This window comes from Lontra canadensis, unplaced genomic scaffold, assembly GCF_010015895.1.
Source record: "Lontra canadensis isolate GAN:19392208 unplaced genomic scaffold, GSC_riverotter_1.0 scaffold89, whole genome shotgun sequence".
In the NCBI taxonomy this organism is placed as follows: Eukaryota; Metazoa; Chordata; class Mammalia; order Carnivora; family Mustelidae; genus Lontra; species Lontra canadensis.
In genome coordinates this window covers 2520644-2542917 of record NW_022631083.1, presented here as the reverse complement: position 1 = coordinate 2542917, position 22274 = coordinate 2520644, and the positions used below count along the sequence as shown (strand labels likewise).

The following is a 22274-nucleotide window of genomic DNA, read 5'->3' as shown; positions in this document are numbered from 1 at the left end:
TCAGTATTAATAAGCGCTTGTCGGAATGGCAAAATTTCATTATCTCACATTAACTGTAATCTTGATTTTGATATTATTGTTCCAGCAGCGAAACAAGCCATGAGTCAGTCTGTTGAAAGTTCTCCTTGAGAATTTCAAGATGACGTACTGCTCTTTTTTTTGTTTTTTCAGCTTTTATCGAAGTACACGTGCTGGAAAGTTTTGTATCGTGAATTGGAATTCACCCACACAAACCACCACCCAGATCAAGACATGGGATGTTGCCAGCGCTTCTAAAAGCCCGGCCCAGCCCAACCATGCCCTCCCCAATCATCACCTCCTAAGGGCAACCTGACTTCCAGCTGCACAGACGAGAGTTGCCCGTTGACTTTCCTATCGATGGAAATGTGCAGCAAGGGACTCAGGGCTCTGAGGTTTTTTTCAATCAACGGTATGTGGCTAGACTCATCCACACTGTTGCATGCACTCACAGAAGGTGCGCTCACGGCTTGCTCTGTGGCCTTCCATGTGCCAGTAAACCTCGGCGTGCCAGGCAGGCCTGTCGCTGATGGGCGCCTGCATGGTCTGCAGCTTGAAATGACAACCATGCTGGCATGGGCACCGTCGCACCTGCCTCTTAATGGCTGTACTGGCATCCTGTGCCCACTTTAACAAGTCACCCCACAACTGGGTAGCTTAAACCAACAGGTATGGATTCTCTTGCCGTTGTAGGAATGAGAAAGGTGAAAGCAGGTTCTCTGGGTAGAAATCAAGGCGTCAGCAGACTGCACTCCCTCCAGAGGCTCTGGAAAACTCATTTTTCTCCTCTTCCACTTGCTGGGGCTGGCAGCCTTCCCTGGCTTGGGGCCACACTGCTCCCATCTCTGCCTCTGTGGTTCCACAGCCTCCTTCTCTGCCTCCAACCCCCCCACCTCCCTCGCAGAAGGACCCTCACGTCGGCATTTAGGGTCCACCCAGAAGACCCAAGCTTATCTCATCTCAAAACCCTTCATCACGTATAAGTTAGCATTTAAGTTAACATTCGTGGGTTCTAGGGATCAGGGTCTGATTTCTTTAGGAGCCATCTATCAGCCAGTGGCCATATACTCTATCTTTCCTGCAGTTCGCTTCAGAGGGGCACTCACTGATGGTCAGAGGGTATATGTAATTTTGGCTTTAGTTGACGCCATAAAACGGCTTCCCAAACCGGTTGTAGAAACTGATACCCCAATCAACAGCGACCGTTCCCGCAGCTCCAAATCCTCCCCACACCAGCTAGTTCCTGCTAACTCTAGCCGTTGTGATAGGTGTGTCATGGTGATATCACATATGAGGGTTGACTTCATGCATCCAACGGACAAGCCCAGATCCGGATCCAAAAGCATCTGGAGGTGTTTCTGTGAGGGTGTTTCTGGATGAGATCAGCATCTCGATCAGGACTTAGTCAAATGGACGGTCTTCCCCAATGTGGACGGGCATCATCCAATCCACAGAGGAACTGAATGAAAAGGAAAGGTAGAGGAAGGTGGAATTCACCCCTCATGTCCTGCCTCCTGGGACAGCTCGTTTCTTCTCCTGCCCTTGCACTGGGGTTTACACCACTGGCTCTCCTGGTTCTCAGGCTTCTAGACTCAAACTGAGTTACACCACCAGCTTTGCTAGGGCTCCAGAGCTTGCAAATCTGGGACTCTCAGCCTCCACAATCACATGAGCGGATTCTTCATGATAAACATGCACACACACACACGCACACCCTACTCTATTGATTGTGTCTCTCTGGAGACCCCTGACAAATGCACACATCTATCATTTATTTTGCATCTCCCTGCTGACTAAGGGAGTCGAGCATCTTTTCGTATGTTTATTGGACCTTCTTCAGGTGAAGTGTCTCTTGTCCCCTTTCTCTACCCAGTTGTCAGCCTTCTTCTTACTAATAATATAGTGCATTATTTAAGGATGAGTAATTTGTTAAAATATATCCCACTAAGCACATGTGTGTGGAGGAGGGGAAGAAAAAAAAAAGGTTTTGGGTATCAGGGCCTGAGATGGGAGGTCCCGTGGTGTCCGACGGATCAGCGGACCCAACTCCTGGATGACGAACCCCCATCACAGACTGCAGGTGTCGGTCAGCTTGGACGGTGTGCACAAGGAAAATGCATGAGAGCCTGAGGACCACTCTCGGGAATTAGGGTGGTGAGATAAAAAGTAAATAAATAAATCGGTCCCAAGTAGATGACTTATGTCTCCTTTTACTTCCATGAAACCGAAGCTCATTTCACCTCAAGGCTGGCCACTAAAAATGTAAACTCTGTACTTCCACAAATACATGTGGCTTTTATAGCCCTCTTCCGCCTCAGTAGGCAGTGATGGCCAGCCCCTCCGCCAAAGCGCTCGTTTTTTCCCTGCTGTGGGTGTCATGCAGGAGCACAGGCAAGCTGCCACGCCCCGGACAGAACCACTGGATTTCTGCTCTGAAACATCGGGTATTAAATCCAGGACGGGTTGGCTTCTTTATTGCCGGAAAGGAAGAAAGCAGCTCTGGGAGTCGGTCAAAGTGAACTGCAATGTCGTATTAGGTCCTTGATCAAGCCATCAGGAGAGTGAGCCCCGAGACCCCCTGTCCCAGCAGCACACGATGCTCAGAGCCCCCTCCCCACTCCTCCCTGCCTGGTGCAGCTAGGAGAGGGGGGGTGTGGGCTGGATCACAGTAGGCACACAGACACCACCCTCCATCAGATGAAGCTTTCTCTCAACCAATTGTGACAAGGGCCAGGCCACGGGCCCCATGGGAGGGAATGGTGCTCACCCCCCACCCTGCGCCAAAGCCGAAAACAGGCAGACTACTCTCTAAAAAGGAAAGCAACCTGTAACAGATGTTTTCTGAGCCACCATAACCCAGGGAATGAAAAGCCACTGTAGCCTATTTGAGCCAAAAAGGGGAAGAGAGGACACAGGTTGTGGGTGCCCTGGGGAGTCAGGGCCACAGACAAGAAGCATCTGAGGGCCTCTTTGGAGCTGACCAGCCTGCAGAGACCTCTGGTACCCAGCTTCTTGGCCACAGCACAGCTGTCCAGCAGCTGCAGCTCTCCCCCAACCCCTGCCACTGCCCCCATGCCTTCCCGGTCCCCTCTGCATGAGGAGTCAGCCCTCTCCTTACAGAGAGCCAGAAAGCCACCAGGAGCCCTGGCAGTGACCACCAGGCAGCACAAAGATGGCGACGCCACAGGCAGGGCGGCCAGGCTGAGGCAGCACCTGCCTCTGCGACCTGTGTCCTCCTGGTCTTTCCACGCTCCCTGACAACTAGAAACCGGGCTCCTCTGTTTGTGTGACTGTCCTTCCCGTAAGTCAGCAGAGCCGCAGAGGTTAACTCTACGGGAGCAAATTAATAATGTGATTGATGGTTTGTCATGGATTTTGTCGTTTTTGTAGGAGAACAGTGGCAATTTAATCTAGAAAGCCTGTAAATCTCTAAAAGGTAAAATTAAACATCCATGAGGCCAGGCTGGGACTTGGCAGCAGCCACCGCCTCCTACGTAAGATGGTAGGACCGAGGCCCCTGGAGCCACGTGGCTCTGAGGGCTGCAAAGCTGGGCCCTACCCCTCTTCAACGCCCCTCCACGTGCCCTCCATGAGCCCTTCTCCCATGTTAACTGGTGACAAAGCCTGATTATGGAAAAGACTGTCCTAAAGATCTCTCAGCAAAGCTCATGTCATTTCTATCCACCCACCATGTCCCCATTGCACCACAAGGATGCCTCAGGGCCCCCAAGGGCAGCTCAAGCCCCTGGTGATTAGGACACCCCTTCCCCCATCTCCGACTCTGATCTGCACACACTACCTGTGTCTGATGCCAAATACACAGTCAGCCTCCCTACAGGCCCAACACCAGGCTGGCCCTTTTGCCTGGAGGGCTCTTCTGTCCTGGACTCTGGAGGGGCCCACCTGTCTACCCTTCCAGGATGGGGTCCATGACTCCCCCCACCCCCAGGCCTGGGCTCTCACACCTTCCCGTCTGTGCTTCTTTAGAAGGGCTGTGGTCCCAGAGCCAGAATCGGGGGGCTCCGATGCCATCCCACAGTCGCCAGTGGCCCCTCTCTGCTCCTTCTCTCTAGACCTCACCCAGCTCTAGACAGGGCTTGGGAAAGGCAGAATGGAGCAGGTGTTCAGAAACTACCTGTGGAGTGGATGGAGGGATGGATGGACGGATGCATCTCCCAGCAGAGGGCTCAGGGGTTTCTAAAGCGGAGGCCCCCATCCACAGTGTCTGCACTGCAGAGACCCCACTCGTCAAGGGACCAGCAGGTGAATGACAGCGGCAATGCTGCCATTTAAGTGCCCAGCACCCTGCCGTGTCCGTTAGCACATAAGCCATCCTGCACGACAGATGAAAAGAGCGACACATACACAGAGTCAAAGCAGGGATTCTCAGAGCCAGCAGCGGGGAGAAGGCTGCCAGATCTAGGGGTCCCCCAAGGCAGCTCCCCATAAGAAGTTGATGCGAGTCTGAGGTGCCCCTGCCTCTGAGGGCATCCCAGGAAGTCGAGCGGCATGAGCCACCACCGCTGATTAAGCACAGAGCAGCCTGAGATCAAGAACAAAACCATTACTTAATGAAATGCAATTAATTTAGAAGCCGAAATCTGTTAAAGCCCAAAGGAGAGACACAGTCAGGCGTTCTTCGTCTGGAGGAATTTTCTGCTCTCAGAGTTTCCAACCCAAGAACCAGCTCAGAGACATATGTCCCCGTGAGAACCAGAGGCAGATGGCCCAGCCATTGCCCTACGCTGGTGTGCTCTGTCCAGCACCCGAAGGACAGAGAAAGGCCACAGGCAGAAACTTCGCAGTCCATGTACACAAAGGAAATCACATCGAGGAGGGGCCATGGGTCAGGCTTGTCCCACTACCATTCCCTGGAGAAAACAGCCATCGCCACAACCAAGCACGGCCTGCCCCCGGGGCCCGTGATCCAGCAGGCAGGCCAAGTGGGCAGCATTGGGACCCGTGGCCGGGAACAATTATCCATCAGTCATCTGCCCGCTTCTCTGTGATCAGCCAGAGCCAGTCAGGGACTCAAGGTGCGCCTGGCATCTGAGGCCCGTCAGGCAAGCTGGGAAGAAACTCTCTCTCTCTGTCTCTCTCTTTCTCTAACCCCAGTGACAGGGTTAAGTGAGCATTTCATCATAACAACACGCTTGCCCACACCTTATCTCACTTTATCTTCATAACTCCGTGGAACTCTGGCTGGTAAGGAAGGGAGCACAGAACTATGTGTGACCTTTTAGGAGAATTTAGGTCAAACCCTGAGCAGGGGCGTTCGCTGGCTGTTTGGAGGCAGAGCCCAGCTTTCTAGAGCTTCGGGTTCCTAACACAGGCCCCACTCCTACTCCACCCCACCCATGACAGCTGTCACCAGCTCTGGGTAATATGGACAGATGTTAGAGCACATGGCTCACTTATCGCACCAAAAGACCGAGAAACGTAAACTGCGTTTTATTTGAACAGTAGGCACGCTCGCTGCCAGGGGGACCTGAGAAATCCATCATCCCTAAATGCACGCGTTCACTCAGTCAGGGGGTCTCCTGTATTGAACCAATGGGTTTTTCCAAGACAAGTGATAAGTAAACCAATTGGGGAAAATGATACACTATATATTTTTATTAAATTAACGATGCATACAACAATTCAGAAAAATTCAATTTTAGAGAGCTGCCTTGGCAGGGAATCAACTCCAGGAATACAAAACCCATCAAATTAAAAAAGAAATAGATATGTATTACATATACGTATGTAGAGAGAAATATGTACATGTTATAGATATATTCCAACTAAGAGTTCTAAATACAAATCCTGTCCTCCTGACTATTTATCTATTCAGGTTTGTTTAGAACAATGGCCTGAGCATTTCAGACCCAAGCGTCTGTCTTCATGGCTGATGCTTGGGACAGGAGAGGCAGAGAATCCCGGTGAGTTCAAGTGCAAAAAGGAAAACACCTGTACACACACTCCAACAGTATTTGCTGTTTGGCTGGACATCACGCTCCCAACCAACCCTCTCGCTGTCCCCGTGTTGGGCGCTGGGTCACCTGTGACATGTCCGTTACTCTCCAACCGCCAACCAGCACTCAGGTCCACCGGTCACCAGCTATCAGGTTCTCTAGACACATGTTGAAAATTAACCCCTGGGTGGATCACATCCTGCTCACGACCACCCGATTGAAAAACAAGTATGATACAAACAAAGCCCCCATGGGATGGGTGCCGGGGGGCACAGGGACCTTGAGCTCTCTCCCACTCAAGCCACCATGCCAGCACGGCCCTGCATTCCCCAGGGCCTGCTCCGTAGCCTGCCTCCCTGTGGCCATAGTGAGACAACTGATCTACCGCTCAATACTGAAAAGAGCAAACACCGAGGAACAGAACTCAACCAATGCAAGTAAGTGCCCACCAGCGTGCACCTAATGAGAAACCAACTTCAAATGCTGCAGCACGCTGGTTTCCAGAACGCCATGAGATGAAAATATTTTCTCAGTCAGTACATGCAGGAAACTCAACCACGTGTTTTTTTTTCCCTCCTTCTTAATTTTGGTCCTTCAGACACAAAACAACAGACGTAGTACCTGACATGAGAACAGCTCCCACGTTCTTGACGAGGCTGTGGCTGAAACTACCAAACCTGACCCCTCAAACTCCCAGAGAAATTGCAGAAACCACAACAAGCCTAGAGGCCACACTCCCCTCCCCCACACCTGCACAGCCCTAGGCCTGGTAATGACTTTGAGCATCACTTTGATGCTGGGAACTGTATACATAGTTACATGGCTCTCAAAACAGCGGCAGGAGAGACGTATAATGTCATTACGACAGAAGGTGAGAAAGGCTCCCAAGGCCAATGACTTGTACAAGGTCCCAACGATGAGTGGCAGACCCAGGCTCCTTGAATGGAGCTCTCACTCCTCCTAACCCCGCCGTCCTTCCCAGCCTCAGGCTGCCTCCATCCTGATACCACCAGCACACCTTCCCCGTGAGACCACAGCACAGGCAGGAGGATCTGGCGGAGGAAAGCTTCGGGAACCAGAGGCTGGCAAACATGGGGCAGGCGGACTGGCTGGGAGCCTCAAGATGCCGGGTCTGACATAAGGTACAAGACAAGCTTAGAAACATCCAGATGGAGGGAAAAGGGAACCTGGGTAAGAGAGTACCTCATTCCCAGTGCCTCTACAGCCCAGGTGACTTCAGGGACAACACAGAGCTGGCTCTGGCAACAGGGAGAGCCTGATGGCACACCACCCAAACAACCGAAAATTCGAAAAGGAGTTTCTGTGAAGAATCAGGACACCCGCTCTTTGGGCCAGATTGCCTTTCCAACCATGTTGTCTCCTGGCCTATATGAAAACACACCTGCATGGTATAATTCCACAGCTCTTTCCTGTCTGCCCACCGAGTACCAGATTCTGTGCTGACTTCTAGGAAGGAGCCAACCAACCATGAATACAAACGTGACTACAGCTCAGTTCCAGCCCTGAGGCTTGGGAAAAGGAGGAGCCCAGAGCCAGACTGAGAGGAAGAGGGCCATTCTTGGGGCCTCATTCATTCACTCATCCATCCACCAAGGAGCACTGAGGTGGTACATGGCCCTGTTCTAGCTGCCAGGAATAGAGAGGAGAACAAAGTGTTTACATTGGAGTGGTAAGAGTCAATAAAAAGACAGGTATTTAAATAACAAATCGAATGTTAAATATGAAGAAGAAATACAAAGCAGGGTTAAAAAAAAGCGGGGGGAGTAAAGTTAAATTATGGAGGGGGGTCAGGGAACATAAAACCAGAGAACTGAAGTGAGGGACCAAGTCAGGTGGACATCTGGAGGAAGCTGTGCCAAGGAGAGGGAAGGCAGGTGCAAAGGCCCTGAGGCATGTATAAGCTTGGCAAATTTGAGGACAAGGGGATAAGAGGAAAGGAGTCCACATGTAGCTGGGATCATCAAGGATGGACACAAGGGCCCCAAGCCAAGGGGACAGGGTGGGAACACCCAGGGCAAGCCTGGGAAGTGATCCCATCTGCCTGGAAGGACCATGGTTGGGAACAAGGAAGGGAAGTGGAGAAAATCAGACCAAGGAATGCGGGTGTGGAGTGAGCACTGGGAAGCCACGGAGGACTTGAGCAAGGAACACCAGACCTGGTCTGGGCCCCACCTGCCAAGAGGCAACCATGCAGCCCAACTTACAAAACCCCATAGCCAGCACAGAAATCCTAATTCCCACAGCAGTGGCAGCCCACCAATATGGAGGGCTCCCCAGCACACTAGGAAATCATGAGCCCCACAGAGAGAGCCTGGCTTTGTGACCTTGAGGTTACTGTCCTCCCTGGGCTCCCTCGTGTGTCCAAGAGAGGACAGGGAGAGAATGAACTGACTTTGGGAAAGGCGATGGAAGACAGCCCACGCCAGCTGACTCAGCCTGTGCCAGCAGGCTCCTCAGAGGCACGAACTGGACCCAACCCAGGTGGTGGGCGGGGGACACATAGAGGAGGATGGAGTCACAGAATCCTCCCTGTGGGCACATGGTCCAACCACCAACAGGCACCTGGGCTGCCTTTTATTGAACAATCATCAAACGGGACCTATGCTGGGGACTGAGCTGTCTGACAGTGTTTCCACATCCGCAATCCTCACAGCCACCTGGGATGCTCTGAGCTACCACCACTCTGGGCTCTCTCTCGCTCTCTCCATTTCTCTTAGGCCAACCTGCAAGGCAGGCGTCCTGGTTTCTGCCGCAGCTTCTAGAAGTCCTATGCGGCCTGCTGTGGATGTGCTTAGGGCCTCTGTGCCCACCTGCCCCTAGCCCTCTCTGACTCCCCTGACAGTAAGGGTCTCTCCAAGAGTTCAGACTGTGGGGTCACCAGAGGCCCTCACCTGTTGAGTCACTAGGTCAACCATGTAGAGCCAGGACAGGGAGGTGCAAAGGCCCGGAAGGGACCTGTACATCTCTCCCCCAAGACAGGCCACAATGGCCACCCAATCCATACAAAGCCTGGCCTGAGCCTAACTTCCCCATCCGATGTGTTTTTCCTCTGAGTTCCTCAGTTGTGTCTAGGAAAAATCAAGGTGTTTTAGCGCTCCCTCTCAGTTTCCAGGGGTGCGACTGGTGTCTTTTACAATTATCTTTTATTTTTATCCAGCGTTTCTTAGTTTGGTTGGCAAACTGAATTCTTTATGCACCTCCATTTCACAATCCATCCCTACCAATTATTCCTGTGAAACTAATATTTTATATAAAAAGGGGGAAAGAGTTATAGCTACTCAGGAGATGGTTATGCAAACAAGTTTATGAGCCCCAATCGGGCCTTGGGTGCCAGAAGAAAGAAACACAGGGGTGGGGACAAGCGTAAGAAGTTGACCACCACTAGCTTCACTCTACCCCACCTCTCTCTCTCTCTCTCTCTCTCTCTGTCACACACACACACACACACACACACACACCATCTGGTTCAGCCTGCCCGTCTCCCAGGAGCAGAAGCCCAGTACTCTGGAGATGGAAAGGCAGACCATGGGGGGAGGGGCACCACCATGATCCCTAACAAATGACAAGAGGTCTGGAGAGACTCAGGCTCCCACAGAAGACCCTGGCAGGACCCCATTGCTAGTGCGATCACCAGACCCAGGCCTGTTCTGGAGACTGCTGCAGAGGTCCCCCTGCCAGGGCTGGTGGCACGCCCCTGGAGAGCCTGCCAGCTCAGTGCTGGGACCTCCAGCAAGATCCAGCTAGTCCACAAATTCCCTGAACACCACTCAGAGTCCCAGCGGCTTCCACATCAGGAGACCCTCTCCAGACCCTGCTGCAAATGCAAAGCAGCACAGACAGGCAGCCTGGAGTGAGGACATAAGGCAGGACATCCTAGCAGCTCTGGGAGGAGAAACAGAACCACGTGCCCGGCAGGGTGGACACTGCCCAGAGGAGGAGATGTCCCCACCACCACTTTACCCGGGTCTAACCCCGAGGCTCTGGGTACCCACAGAGTACCTCAAATGTGCACCTCGGGAAAAGTTGTCCCGCTGCTACTCCCGAAGAGTTCAGGTCATTATTTCTAAAACCGCTGTGGTTTCTCAAAGCAGGGGCGGGGGTGGGGACAGAATCCCAGAAAGGGGGCCAGGGGTTGAAGAGGCCGGGGACAACCCGGCCCACGGGACGAAGTGCTGGGATGTCCTGATTTGGGGGACTTCACTGTCTGCATGGTCATCCGTGAGTTTTTAACCACAGATTTGAGTCTGGCCCCTATCAGGCAGTAAAGGAACAAATCTGAAAAGAAAAAAAAAAAAAAAAAAAAGTACTCCGTCTGTAAGTAAATACGAAGTTAGGACTAGCAGGCTCAATTTCAGCCTCCACGCGCGGCGAGGCTCAGACAGGGCGGGCCCCTCCCCGGCGCCCTCCGGACCCTTCCTCTGCGCCCGGCCCAGGGCAAGTTGGCCCCCAGCCTCGGCACACCGAGGCCAGCCGCCCGCCGCCCAGCTCGGGGGTCGGGGACTCGATGTTCGCTTGGATCATCAGTGGCCCAATCTCCCGGTAGCAACCTGCCCAGGCTGTGCGCGCCGCAGGGAAGGGGCCGAGGCGAGTGGCGGGTCGCGCCGCACCCCGAGCCCCGCGCCGGCGGCCCAGGGGAACCAGAGGGGGAATTTTTAATTGAGGAGTTTCTCCCTCTGGGTCTCATTATGAAGGGAAATGGGAGGGGGCGAAGATCGGGACTCGCCTTCCCGGGAGGCAAGAACCCCAGAAGCGACCCCAAACTCGGGACTTGCCCTGCACGGGGACTAGCTGCCAGCGCCAAGCCGGGCCGCGGAACGCACCAACCGCCCAGCCAGCCCCGGGACCCAAGCGTGCAGCCACCGCCGGCCAGCGCCCCCAGTCGGCGCACGGTCGCCCCTCACCGCGGCGTCTCCCGCCCGGGATGCGCGAGCCTCAGGCTCGGCCTCGCAGCGCCCGCCCGCCAGTCGAGGGGGCGCAGGTCCGGGCTCCCCCCACACCCCCACCAAACAGACCCCCGGCGGCGCCCGGCCGCCCCGCAGTGCCGCGGGTCCCGGGGCCGCGCTCCGGCCGCAACATCTGCGCCCCGCCCCGCTCCCCGGCACCCTCCCACCCCCGCGCGCCGGCCCGGACGCCCCTAGGTTGCGGCCGCGACCCCCTGCTTACCTGGCCCGGGCGCGGGGCCGCGCGGGTGCACGGCCGCCCCCGCCCCGCCGCCGCCGGCTCCGTCCGCGAGGCCGAGCGCCGGGCCGCCGCCGCAGCTCTTTGTGAGCCCGCGCCGAGCCGCACACGGAGACTGCTAATGAGCCCGGGAAGCTGAATAGCGGCGGGCGCGCCCCGGACGCGGCGTACGGCACGCAGGGCCGCCTCTGCCCGGCGCACGCGGCGCGGCCGCCGGGCGCTCCCCGCACCAGCCTGCGGCGACCGCCCCGCGCCCCCGCCCCGCCCCGCCCGGCCTCGCCCGGCCTCGCCAGCCGCCCCCCGCCCGGGAGCCGGGGGTCAGAAAACGCCCGCGGGCCAGAGCGTGCGGCGGGAAGAAAGGGAGGACAAAGATGCGTTGGTGCCCAGCCCCCTCCCGGCGCCCGGACAGTCGGCGGGCGCACCTGGGGCCCGGGTCCTTCAGGGACTGGGCTCGGGGACAAGGACCGAAGCCCGGGCTCTGGCAGGCGCGGCGCCCCGACCGCCCCTGGCCCTGGGGAGCACACCGATTCCCGGGCGCGCCTCGGACCAGCCGGATCGGGAGCCGTAGGGGTCTGGTCCTCAGGCTTGTCGAACAGGTGTAGGCGAGCTCCACCGCGCCCGCACTCTGCCCCGGGCCCCGCGCTGCCCCCTGGCGGGCTCGGGAGCGCGTGCGGCGCGGAGGGCCCGCGGCGACCGCGCCCTGCTCGGCCCCGCGCGGCGGCTTGCTGAGGCCCCGGGCGAGCAGCGCTCCGGGATCGCAGCCTCTCGGGAAGCCCCATCTGGGAGGAGGGGCTCTCCCACCGCAGGGCCCCCAGTCGCGGGCTGCATTCCAGGTGTTCTCCAGCCTCTTGTTCCTAATTCCCTCTGCTACCCGAGCCCTCGACTGCTGACCTCCCCTACCTGGGGCCTCGCCCTAGCGCGTCCTCTCCTTGCTGTCCTGAATGGAGAGGACCCTAACCTCGTCCATTTCCAGATACCCACGCACCTCCCAAGGCGAGTCAGTGATGCACCCACCACAGTGTGAATAATCCGCCCTGAAGCCCTTGAAGGTTGTGCTGAAGATGCCAGGGTCACGTTTGACCCCTGGGGCCCTTTCATGCGGTCCTGGGGCAGATGGAATAACCTGAGGGCTCTACCTGGTTGAGTGCACCTAGTAGGCTCAGTGCAAGGGCTCAGGTGCCTCCTCCCCCACATCCTGATTATTTACCTTCTGTTTCCTTTTTTTTTTTAATATATTTTTTTAAATTTTATTTATTTATTTATTTATTTTTTAAATTTTTTTATTTTTTTTTATTATTTATAAACATATATTTTTCCCCCAGGGGTACAGGTCTGTGAATCGCCAGGTGTACACACTTCCCCACACTCATCATAGCACATACCCTCCCCAATGTCCATAATAACCCCATCCCCCCAACCCCCCTCCCCCCAGCAACCCTCAGTTTGTTTTGTGAGATTAAGAGTCACTTATGGTTTATCTCCCTCCCAATCCCATCTTGCTTCATTTACTCTTCTCCTACCCCCTTAACCCCCCATGTTGCATCTCCTCTCCCTCATATCAGGGAGATCATATGATAGTTGTCTTTCTCCGATTGACTTATTTCGCTAAGCATGATACCCTCTAGTTCCATCCACGTCGTTGCAAATGGCAAGATTTCATTTCTTTTGATGGCTGCATAGTATTCCATTGTGTATATATACCACACCTTCTTTATCCATTCGTCTGTTGATGGACATCTAGGTTCTTTCCATAGTTTGGCTATTGTAGACATTGCTGCTATAAACATTCGGGTGCATGTGCCCCTTCGGACCACTACGTTTGTATCTTTGGGGTAAATACCCAGCAGTGCAATTGCTGGGTCATAGGGTAGTTCTATTTTCAACATTTTGAGGAACCTCCATGCTGTTTTCCAGAGTGGTTGCACCAGCTTGCATTCCCACCAACAGTGTAGGAGGGTTCCCCTTTCTCCGCATCCTCGCCAGCATCTGTCATTTCCTGACTTGTTAATTTTAGCCATTCTGACTGGTGTGAGGTGGTATCTCATTGTGGTTTTGATTTGTATTTCCCTGATGCCGAGTGATATGGAACACTTTTTCATGTGTCTGTTGGCCATCTGGATGTCTTCTTTGCAGAAATGTCTGTGCATGTCTTCTGCCCATTTCTTGATTGGATTATTCGTTCTTTGGGTGTTGAGTTTGCTAAGTTCTTTATAGATTCTGGACACAAGCCCTTTATCTGATATGTCATTTGCAAATATCTTCTCCCATTCTGTCAGTTGTCTTTTGGTTTTGTTAACTGTTTCCTTTGCTGTGCAAAAGCTTTTGATCTTGATAAAATCCCAATAGTTCATTTTTGCCCTTGCTTCCCTTGACTTTGGCGATGTTCCTAGGAAGATGTTGCTGCGGCTGAGGTCGAAGAGGTTGCTGCCTGTGTTCTCCTCAAGGATTTTGATGGATTCCTTTCTCACATTGAGGTCCTTCATCCATTTTGAGTCTATTTTCGTGTGTGGTGTAAGGAAATGATCCAATTTCATTTTTCTGCATGTGGATATCCAATTTTCCCAACACCATTTATTGAAGAGGCTGTCTTTTTTCCATTGGACATTCTTTCCTGCTTTGTCCAAGATTAGTTGACCATAGAGTTGAGGGTCTATTTCTGGGCTCTCTATTCTGTTCCATTGATCTATGTGTCTGTTTTTGTGCCAGTACCATGCTGTCTTGATGATGACAGCTTTGTAGTAGAGCTTGAAGTCTGGAATTGTGATGCCACCGACTTTGGCTTTCTTTTTCAATATTCCTTTGGCTATTTGAGGTCTTTTCTGGTTCCATATAAATTTTAGGATTATTTGTTCCATTTCTTTGAAAAAAATGGATGGTACTTTGATACTTCTGTTTCCTTTTGTCCTTTGGCTGGATTAGGGTGAAAATGTGGTGGGGGCACCTCCTCAGAATTCTGAGGAGGATTCCTCCCAGAGGAGGAAGTGGAGGCCCCCGTGGGGGGATGGGAGACCTTCTCCCCCTACTCTGAGGGTCAGAGCCAAAACCTAGAGAGAAAGGGGCTGGGGATGGCTAAATCCTGAGCCAGACTGGCACCAGCAGCAGACTTGGGGTGGGCTCCCTGTGGCCTTGGGCTCGCTCCCACTCCCCAGTCCCCTCCGTCAGCCCCATTAACACTCACAGTGACCCAGAGGGCCAGAGCCTCCAGTTAGGGGGAAACTGGTTCCGGTAGGCAACTTTGTAGCCCAAGTGCCAAGCAAAGGCCGAGAAGGCAGAGCCCAAAAGCGAGCCAGCGGCAGATTCCTGACCTACTGCCCCTTGCCCTTGAGGTGAGCTTATCTCCACTGTTTGTGTTCCGCCTACTTAAGCATTCTGTTCGTCCAGGCAACAAAAAGTTCAGCTTCATCCATCCTGCTAGGGCCCCAGCTTTTCCCCAAATGCCAATGACTGGATAGAAACAATTGGGAAGAAATGATTCCATAGCGTTAAATGTCAAGTAGGAAATCCAAGTGCATTCATCTTTTCATCTTACCTTGCACCTTATGCCTGGAAATGTCTGCACAGCCTTGTGCATCTGTGAATATGGGCAGGGGGCACAGGAGTGCCTCTACCTCACTCAGGAGTCCGAAATCTGGTGAGCTCTAGCCAACCGTCACTAATCAGAGGGTTTTGAAAGAATTTTGGAGCAAGAAAGGCCCGAGTCTTCCATGAAACTTAAAAAGCCATATAACATAAAAGATTGCTAAGTTTTATTTCAGAAAACTTCCCACATGCCAATCATCACCGTAAGCAAAGTCAGCAACAAATCAGGAACAAAATATCTGCCACTCAGGAACACTAACAGTTCATCTCCCTAATATATGCATATACATATATATGTATATGTATTACTATGTATATATGTATAGTATATACATATACTATGTATATATGTAATATATGCATATACACATATACGTATATGTATTACTATGTATACATGTATACTGTGTATAATATATATAGTATACCACTATATATATAGTGTTTATATATATATACCACTATACTATATATAGTATATATATAGTATATCACACTATACATAGTATACATGTATACATAGTAATACCATATATAGTATACATAGTATACTATAGTAATATATATAGTATACATAGTAATACATATACATATATGTGTATATGCATATATTAGGGAAATGAACTGTTAGTGGTATATACATATCAAAAATATATACTTATATGTATAAGTATATATATGTGTGTATATATAAGTACATACTTATATGTACTTACAAAAAAAGATGAGAATAAAAACAACTCAGTAGAAGAAAGAATAAAATAGACCCAGATATGAAAAAACAGTTCATAGGTAAGGAAGCACAAATGACTTCTAAAATCTGAAAAGATAACTTCCTTATTCACAATTAGAAATGCAAGTTAAAACCACACCTCGACACCATGGTTTTTACCTCTCAGACACCCAGGCATGCATTAACACAATACGTCCCAAGGGCAAGGGGAAACTTTCGGACTCCCACCCGGTTGGGGAGTGGAAATTAGTTCGACTTCTATGGTGGAAAATTAGCTTCTAGCAAAATTACAAATACACAAGTTTTTTGACCTAAAAATTCTGTTTCTAAGAGTTTTTAATACATATGCTACACACATGAAAGTATCCATGAGCAGAATTATCCATGGTGTCATTTGTGTGCTCAACAGCCTTGATATCCATGAACAACAGACTGTTCAAAACGTCCAGGTACATCCACTCAAATTATATGCAGCCAGAAAAGGGGGAAACAAGAAAACATGATGAATTAACATGGAACGTTTAAGATACACTGTGAAAAGAAAGAACAAAGAGAAGAAGGTGTGTGTTGTGTGTCAATGTATGTAAGACAGAGAACAAGAAAAAAGAGGAAGTTTATGCTTGCCTGTCCACAATCATAAAGCTTCTCTGGAAGGATCATCAGAAACTAATAAATATTGGTCATCTGTGAAAAGGAAGCTGGTGACTAGGGCAGGAAGGACGAGGTAACTTTTCACGGATTATATATTTTTTTGAAGTATATATTATTTATCCCAAAACAAAATCTTAAATTATCATTCATAACCCTGGTTCTTAACCCTGTAAAGGGTAACAGATTTCTGAAATCTCTGATCTTTTCCCCAGGGAAGAAAGAAACTAAGGTGAATACTGCAGAAATCCCAAGGTTGGACCACGGGGCCATGCGACCTACTGCCACTTAGTGGCAGTATCCATGAATTGCAGGCTTGGTGCCAGTCCTGTTCAGCCGGGAGGAGTTCCCCACCAGAATGGATTTTCTACAGGGCATTTATAAAATGGAGCCTAAAATTTGTCAGATTCCCAGCACTCACCATAACTTAGTTTAGCTTTTTTTTTTTTAAGATTTTTAAATTGATTTGTCACAGAGAGAGAGTGCGCGCACCCAAGCAGGAGGAGCAGCAGGCAGAGGGAGAAGCAGGCTCTCCACTGAGCAAGAAGCCTGATGCCGGACACGATCCCAAGACCCTGGGATCATAACCTGAGCCAAAGGCAGTTGCTTAACTGATTGGACCACCCAGACATCCCTCACCATGACTTAATTTTTAAAAATAACACCCGTTTTCCTTACATAGGACAGAAGATTTATGCTCTGCGTTATTGTCTGGGGAGGACATTCCCTCATAAAACTCCTTCATGACAGAATATTATTTTTTCTTCTGAAGCCAAGTTTATAAATGGGTTTGACTGATAAAAACATATCTCCTGTCTGTGGGGATGGCAGAACAACTCAGCTCTCATAAAGCTACCGCTGGGCCAAATTGGGTCCCACCTCTCCTGCTAATTCCAAGCACTTGAGCTTTCTTCCTTACCACTTCACCCTTTCCTCCTTGTGTAGTCAAAGTGCCTTGAACTGGAAGCCATGGGGCCACTATTCTCATCCCACCTAAGGCACCAGCCAGGTCAAGGCCTCAGGTAGATCACCTAAAGCCTCCATTGTATAGTTTCCTCCCCTGTTCAGGTGAGGAAGTTGGCCTCTAAAATTTTCAAGGTCCAGGACATATGAGAAGAAATGTCATCTAACCACCCCCCCCATCATGAGAATCTCTTGGTGCTCTTACCTTCAGGATTTAAGTCAGTGGGAAGACTCACCAACCAGGTCACACTCTGGTTTTTCCAAGACCCAATGCTTTACTTTAGAAGACACAGAGACACATAGCACAAAAATGCCTTTGACAACTATGAAAGCAAATACCTTCTTAAAAAAAAAAAAAAAATATATATATATATATATATATAATTTTATTTTACTGATTTCAGGACTCAGATTCTGCAACAAAATCCAAGCTTTATAGCAATAAGTACAAAAAAGTCCTGGGACTAAACGTTAGGGACTTGTTTAGGTCACACACCTACCCCTGAGCTAAGCCCTAGAGTCAGGGGAATAGAATATGCAGATTTGGCTTGGCCCAACTCATGTTCCCATCCAGGTTGCCCATCCCATGGGAGGGGTGAGTAGGCTGGTGGCAGCGGGGAGTGGGGGTGGGGTGGGGGGTGAAGGAGGCGGGCACATATGATTATTATTATCATCTGATTATAAACAATGAAACCCCTGGTTCCTGACTCTCCAGGTCCTGGCCTCAGGAGCCACACAGAACAGTCTGCAGGAACATGGGGCATGACTTTGCTCTCAAGCAGGACCTCGGAGGGGGGACCCCTCGTGTGGATGCTGGCATGGGTCTGGGAAAAGCAGAGCTTTGATGTTTTCATGAGAGAAATTAACCACTGCATTTTGGGTGATGCCCACAATGCAGACCTTCTTTACTCTAGAGACTCTCTAGGGTAGATAATGGAGAGGAGTTAATAGAGGCCATGAGGTATGGATGTAGGTAGTACGCATGGTACAGATGGTAGGTCGATCGTGCAGCAGAGAGAGCAGGCTGGACAAAGTATGGCACAGTGTAGACAGTCACCTGAGCATGCCTAGTTCCAAGGAATGGAACACATCAGTGACAGTCATCTCAGAGGGGTGGAAAGGATGGGTCGGATTGTCACAAGTACAAGGCTACTCTGACACCTGTTATTATATGATTTGGGTCAAGGGTAAAGGGTGTTGAAAGTGGGTCAGTCTTCACAAAGACGTGGGCCCTCTTGGGAGGGAGGGACAATGACTCCAACTACTGTTCTCTGAGATGCAACATGAAGGAAACCACAGAGGGACAGGGTGACCCAGATTAAAGCTTGCAGGACCCAGCCTAACAGTTCTAGAGAGGTGCTTTGGGTATGTCCACAGGGCATGTGTTTGGGGAGCTGTGGCCAGGTATAGTCACAGACCAGGGAAGAGCACTATAGAACTTCATTATGTCAGGGACCCATTGGGGCCCTGAGTTCCAGAAGGACCCATCTTGAAGGCTTACTGTTGGTATCCAGAAGCTTCTGCCTTTGAGGCCTGGCTGCACCTGTTCTGGAGCCACTGAGCATTTAGAAAGGATCTGAACCCCCTCAGCAAGGAGCAGTCTCAAAGACGATGCGGACAGCCAGCCTGAGCATCCACAATTAACAAGAAAAGACAAATCAGCAGTAGGCCGGACTTGTCACTGGTGTTTGTGAGGTGGGTGGTGTGATAAGATGACACACCTTTGACTCCGAGCTGAGCTACAGAGCTCCCCTTTCTACCCTTCTCTGAGCACAGAGGCTGTCAGATGTTCTGTGTCGCAATGAGTTGTCCTTCTTCTTATAATGGCCATACTGATGTTCCTCTGAGGAACCACCCTTCCCTTATCCTCCTCTTAGGAGAAGGTGCCCGCCTCCTTCACCCCCCCCCCCCCCCCCCCCCCCCCCCTGCCACCAGCCTACTCACCCCTCCCATGGGATGGGCAACCTGGATGGGAACATGAGTTGGGCCAAGCCAAATCTGCATATTCTATTCCCCTGACTCTAGGGCTTAGCTCAGGGATAGGTGTGTGACCTAAACAAGTCCCTAAGGTTTAGTCCCAGGACTTTTGCTAGAAGTACTGTAAAGAGACACCATCTCCATGGAAATTATAAGCAGTCAGGATAATGCAAGCCTAGAGCCACCAGGGACCCCTGTGAAGGGACCTGCTGGAGACTGAGGCTAAGACAGAGGAAAGCTGGGGTAAAGGAGGCAGTAGGCCTCAGTGACGTCATTTGAAGCTCTGGATCCATCCGTGCCTGATCTCCCTGCTGCTAGACTTTTCAGTTATATAAGTCAATCTGAGTTGAGTCTCTGTCTCCTGTAACCTTAAGAGTCTTGTCTGAGACAATGAGAATGATGAGGCTTATTGGGTGTAGCTGATACCAGCAAATACTAGGAAGACATAGAACCATGAGATTCCAGACAGAACAGCAGCATTTATTGTCACGGGGCCTATTTCAGTTCCAAAACCAATCTCACTTGAGCATGCCTGGTCCCTTGGAGCCATGTCTTAAAAGGAACTTTAAAAACAGGTACATGAAGCTTGCAGAAGGAGAGCTTCCAGGAGGTTTTCAGAGATCTGCCTTCTGGGGCTGGACCAGCTATCAGATGGGGAGGCACAGACCCATGCTGGGTCACCATGGGGTCGACAGTGGGGGTGTGGCCCTGATGAGCCCACATGGAGATTCCAAGGACAACCGTACAGTGTGGCTTTTCCAGAGGCAGGACCCATGCTGAATGACCTCACTCCGGGCTCAGAGGGCACCTTGTCTACGAAACTGCTGTGCGTGGTTTAAACGAGGTTAACCCCATTTCCCCGTCCCACGTCAGAACTGGGATCCTAACCCAGGTGATCTTGCAAAGATCTGGCAGAGTGTCAGAGACATTTTGAGTTTTGTCTCGGATGGATCCAATGCCACGGAAATCGAGGGGATCGAGACCAGGGATGTTTCTGAACAGCTTAATGCAGGGACAGCTCCCCATGGGAGAAATGATCTGTCCCAAGCCCAGATGTCAATAATGCTGAGATTGAGAAACCCTGCCATATTATCTTCTAAGGTGTCCAGTTATCTTACAAGAAGAAAAGCCATATAAATACATAAAAGTTACCCATTCCCTGTCTCCCACCCCCAGACAAAGGCATAGAGCCCCACATCTAAGTACAAATGCAGGCCCAGTGCCAGAGGGAGGAACTGGCTCCCTGTTCCTTTTCCTCAAGCATGACTGAGCTCCTGCTCTGCTAGTTGAGGTCCCAGGGCTGCAGTCTGGCAAGGCCTCATGACAACCTTGACACCTGCATTAGGGGCAGGTGACAGGGAGATGGTTCCCCAGTGAGAAGGGCTGCGGGGAGGCCTTCCTGGAAGGGGTGCATCAAGCCTGCCCTCCTGCTCCTTGAGGCTGCCTTGCACCCTGGTTCCCTCCCTGCCACATCCCCTTAACTAACTCCCCATCTTCCCCCCACCCCCGACCCTCACTTGCACCAATCCCTGGGCTGGATTCTTGCTCTTTCCTTGGGTCTGGCTGCCTGTCTTGGAAAAAGTCCTAGAACCCTTTCCACTGAATGCATAGACCCCAGGAAGCCTCCTTCTAGCTTCCAGAGAAAGGACTTGGAGGCATTGTTCCTTTGCAGTAGGGTCCCTTTCTCTCTGGAGTGGGCTCTTTGATGCTTTGTCAGGGAAGCTCTTGTTAAAGACACCCCAGGCAGAAAGCCCAGCCTTCCTGGCAGTGCAGGGCTCCAGCCAGGGATCGGGGCCTGGCAGTGTCCCCTCCCACTGCCCAGAGCCTGGCAAGCAGCAGAGCCCAGCCGCCCCTCACCCCTGTCTGACAACTGTTCCATTTGCTCCACTACCTTCTCTCCTGCCAGGGGCACTGGCCCTGACGATGCCCTCCCGGAGCGCTCTCCTCACAGGGCCCCTGCACTCTCCAGCAGGGCCTTCTTGGCCCGCCTACATTTTTTTATGTGGCTTTTGTTGCTGCTTGTGGTTCTTTATATATTTGCATGATCTTTCAGTTAGCTTTTCTCTCTGACACTGGAAGCTATGCTTTCAACAAGTGCATGAGGCCACTTGGGATCGACTTCCGTATCTACTTTGTGGCCATTTCGGCCAAACAGATAACTACAGGGCTGTATCGTGTCTGGGAATATGTCGTAGGTTTAGGAGGCTACGTCTTGGCCAGCAAGATAAGTAAAGATACATGTCCACAGCTACTCAGCTCGGGAGAGCCCAGGGCAGGCCGTAGTGCACTGACTTTAGGACGTTGTATTTTAGAAGCTGTTATGGGCTGAATTGTCACCTCCCCGCCAAAGATGTTAAGGTCCTAACCCCCAGTACCTGTGGATGTGACTTCTTTGGAAATAGGGTCTTGGCAGCAAAGATCGAGTGAAGATAAGATCATTAGGGTGGGCCTTAATCCAATATGGTGGATGTCCATCTAGAAAGGGGGCGTTTGGACAGAGTCAGACGAGCACTGAGGGAAGATGATGTGAAGTCCCAGGGAGAAGACCGTCTATAAGCCCCCAGCAGCAGCAAGGAAAGAGGCCTGGAACCAATTCTTCCTCAGGGCTCTTAAAGGGAACCAACCCGGCCAACACCTTCTTTTCGGACTTCTAGCCTCTGGGGCTGTAAGTTAATGTGATTCTGTAGTGAAAGTCACCCAGGTACATTGACAGCAGACCCGCGGAACCAATACGTGTTTGAAATTAGGATGCTCTCGCGGCAGGTTGCAGCCAACCCCAGCTGTGCCCCCATGGTCCCATGTGCAGCCCTCTGCCAGCTTCGATGGCCTTTTCTTCCAGACCGGTCCCTCCACTCTCCTTGAGAACTACCCTTCGCATCACTGGGGAGCTGGAACTGTCTGGAAGGAAACACCCCCCAGGGCAGGAACTGGCACAGGAGTGTGGAAGCTCTCTTACTGCCAACCGCAGAGGGGTATTTCACCCCTCCAGCCCCACATGGGGTTGAGCTGATCTGGGAATTCACCTGAAAATGCAGCCTTCCTCAGCTTCTGCCAAGGCCCCCTCATGGGGATCTCCTGGGAACAGTTCCCTAGAAGTCACCTCCACACACACCTCCACCTCAGCCTCTGCTTCCGGGGCTCCAGACTTGAGAAGGATACAGAAGTGGCCGCGGGAAGCCGCTCCCGAGGCCGGGACTCTG

At 51.6% G+C, this 22274-nt stretch overlaps 1 protein-coding gene across 2 annotated transcripts in view; it reads right to left on the bottom strand.

Moving 5' to 3' along the window:
- APBA2 (amyloid beta precursor protein binding family A member 2) overlaps positions 1 to 11311 on the bottom strand; it is a 235766-nt gene extending 224455 nt beyond the window's left edge. The window contains exon 1 of one of the 2 annotated variants that reach the window (XM_032835964.1): positions 11160 to 11311. The gene's annotated coding sequence lies outside the window, so the exon portion shown is untranslated. The remainder of the gene's footprint in view (positions 1 to 11159) is intronic. The other variant, XM_032835963.1, reaches the window with a different exon arrangement.
- Between the last annotated feature and the right edge of the window lie 10963 nt (positions 11312 to 22274).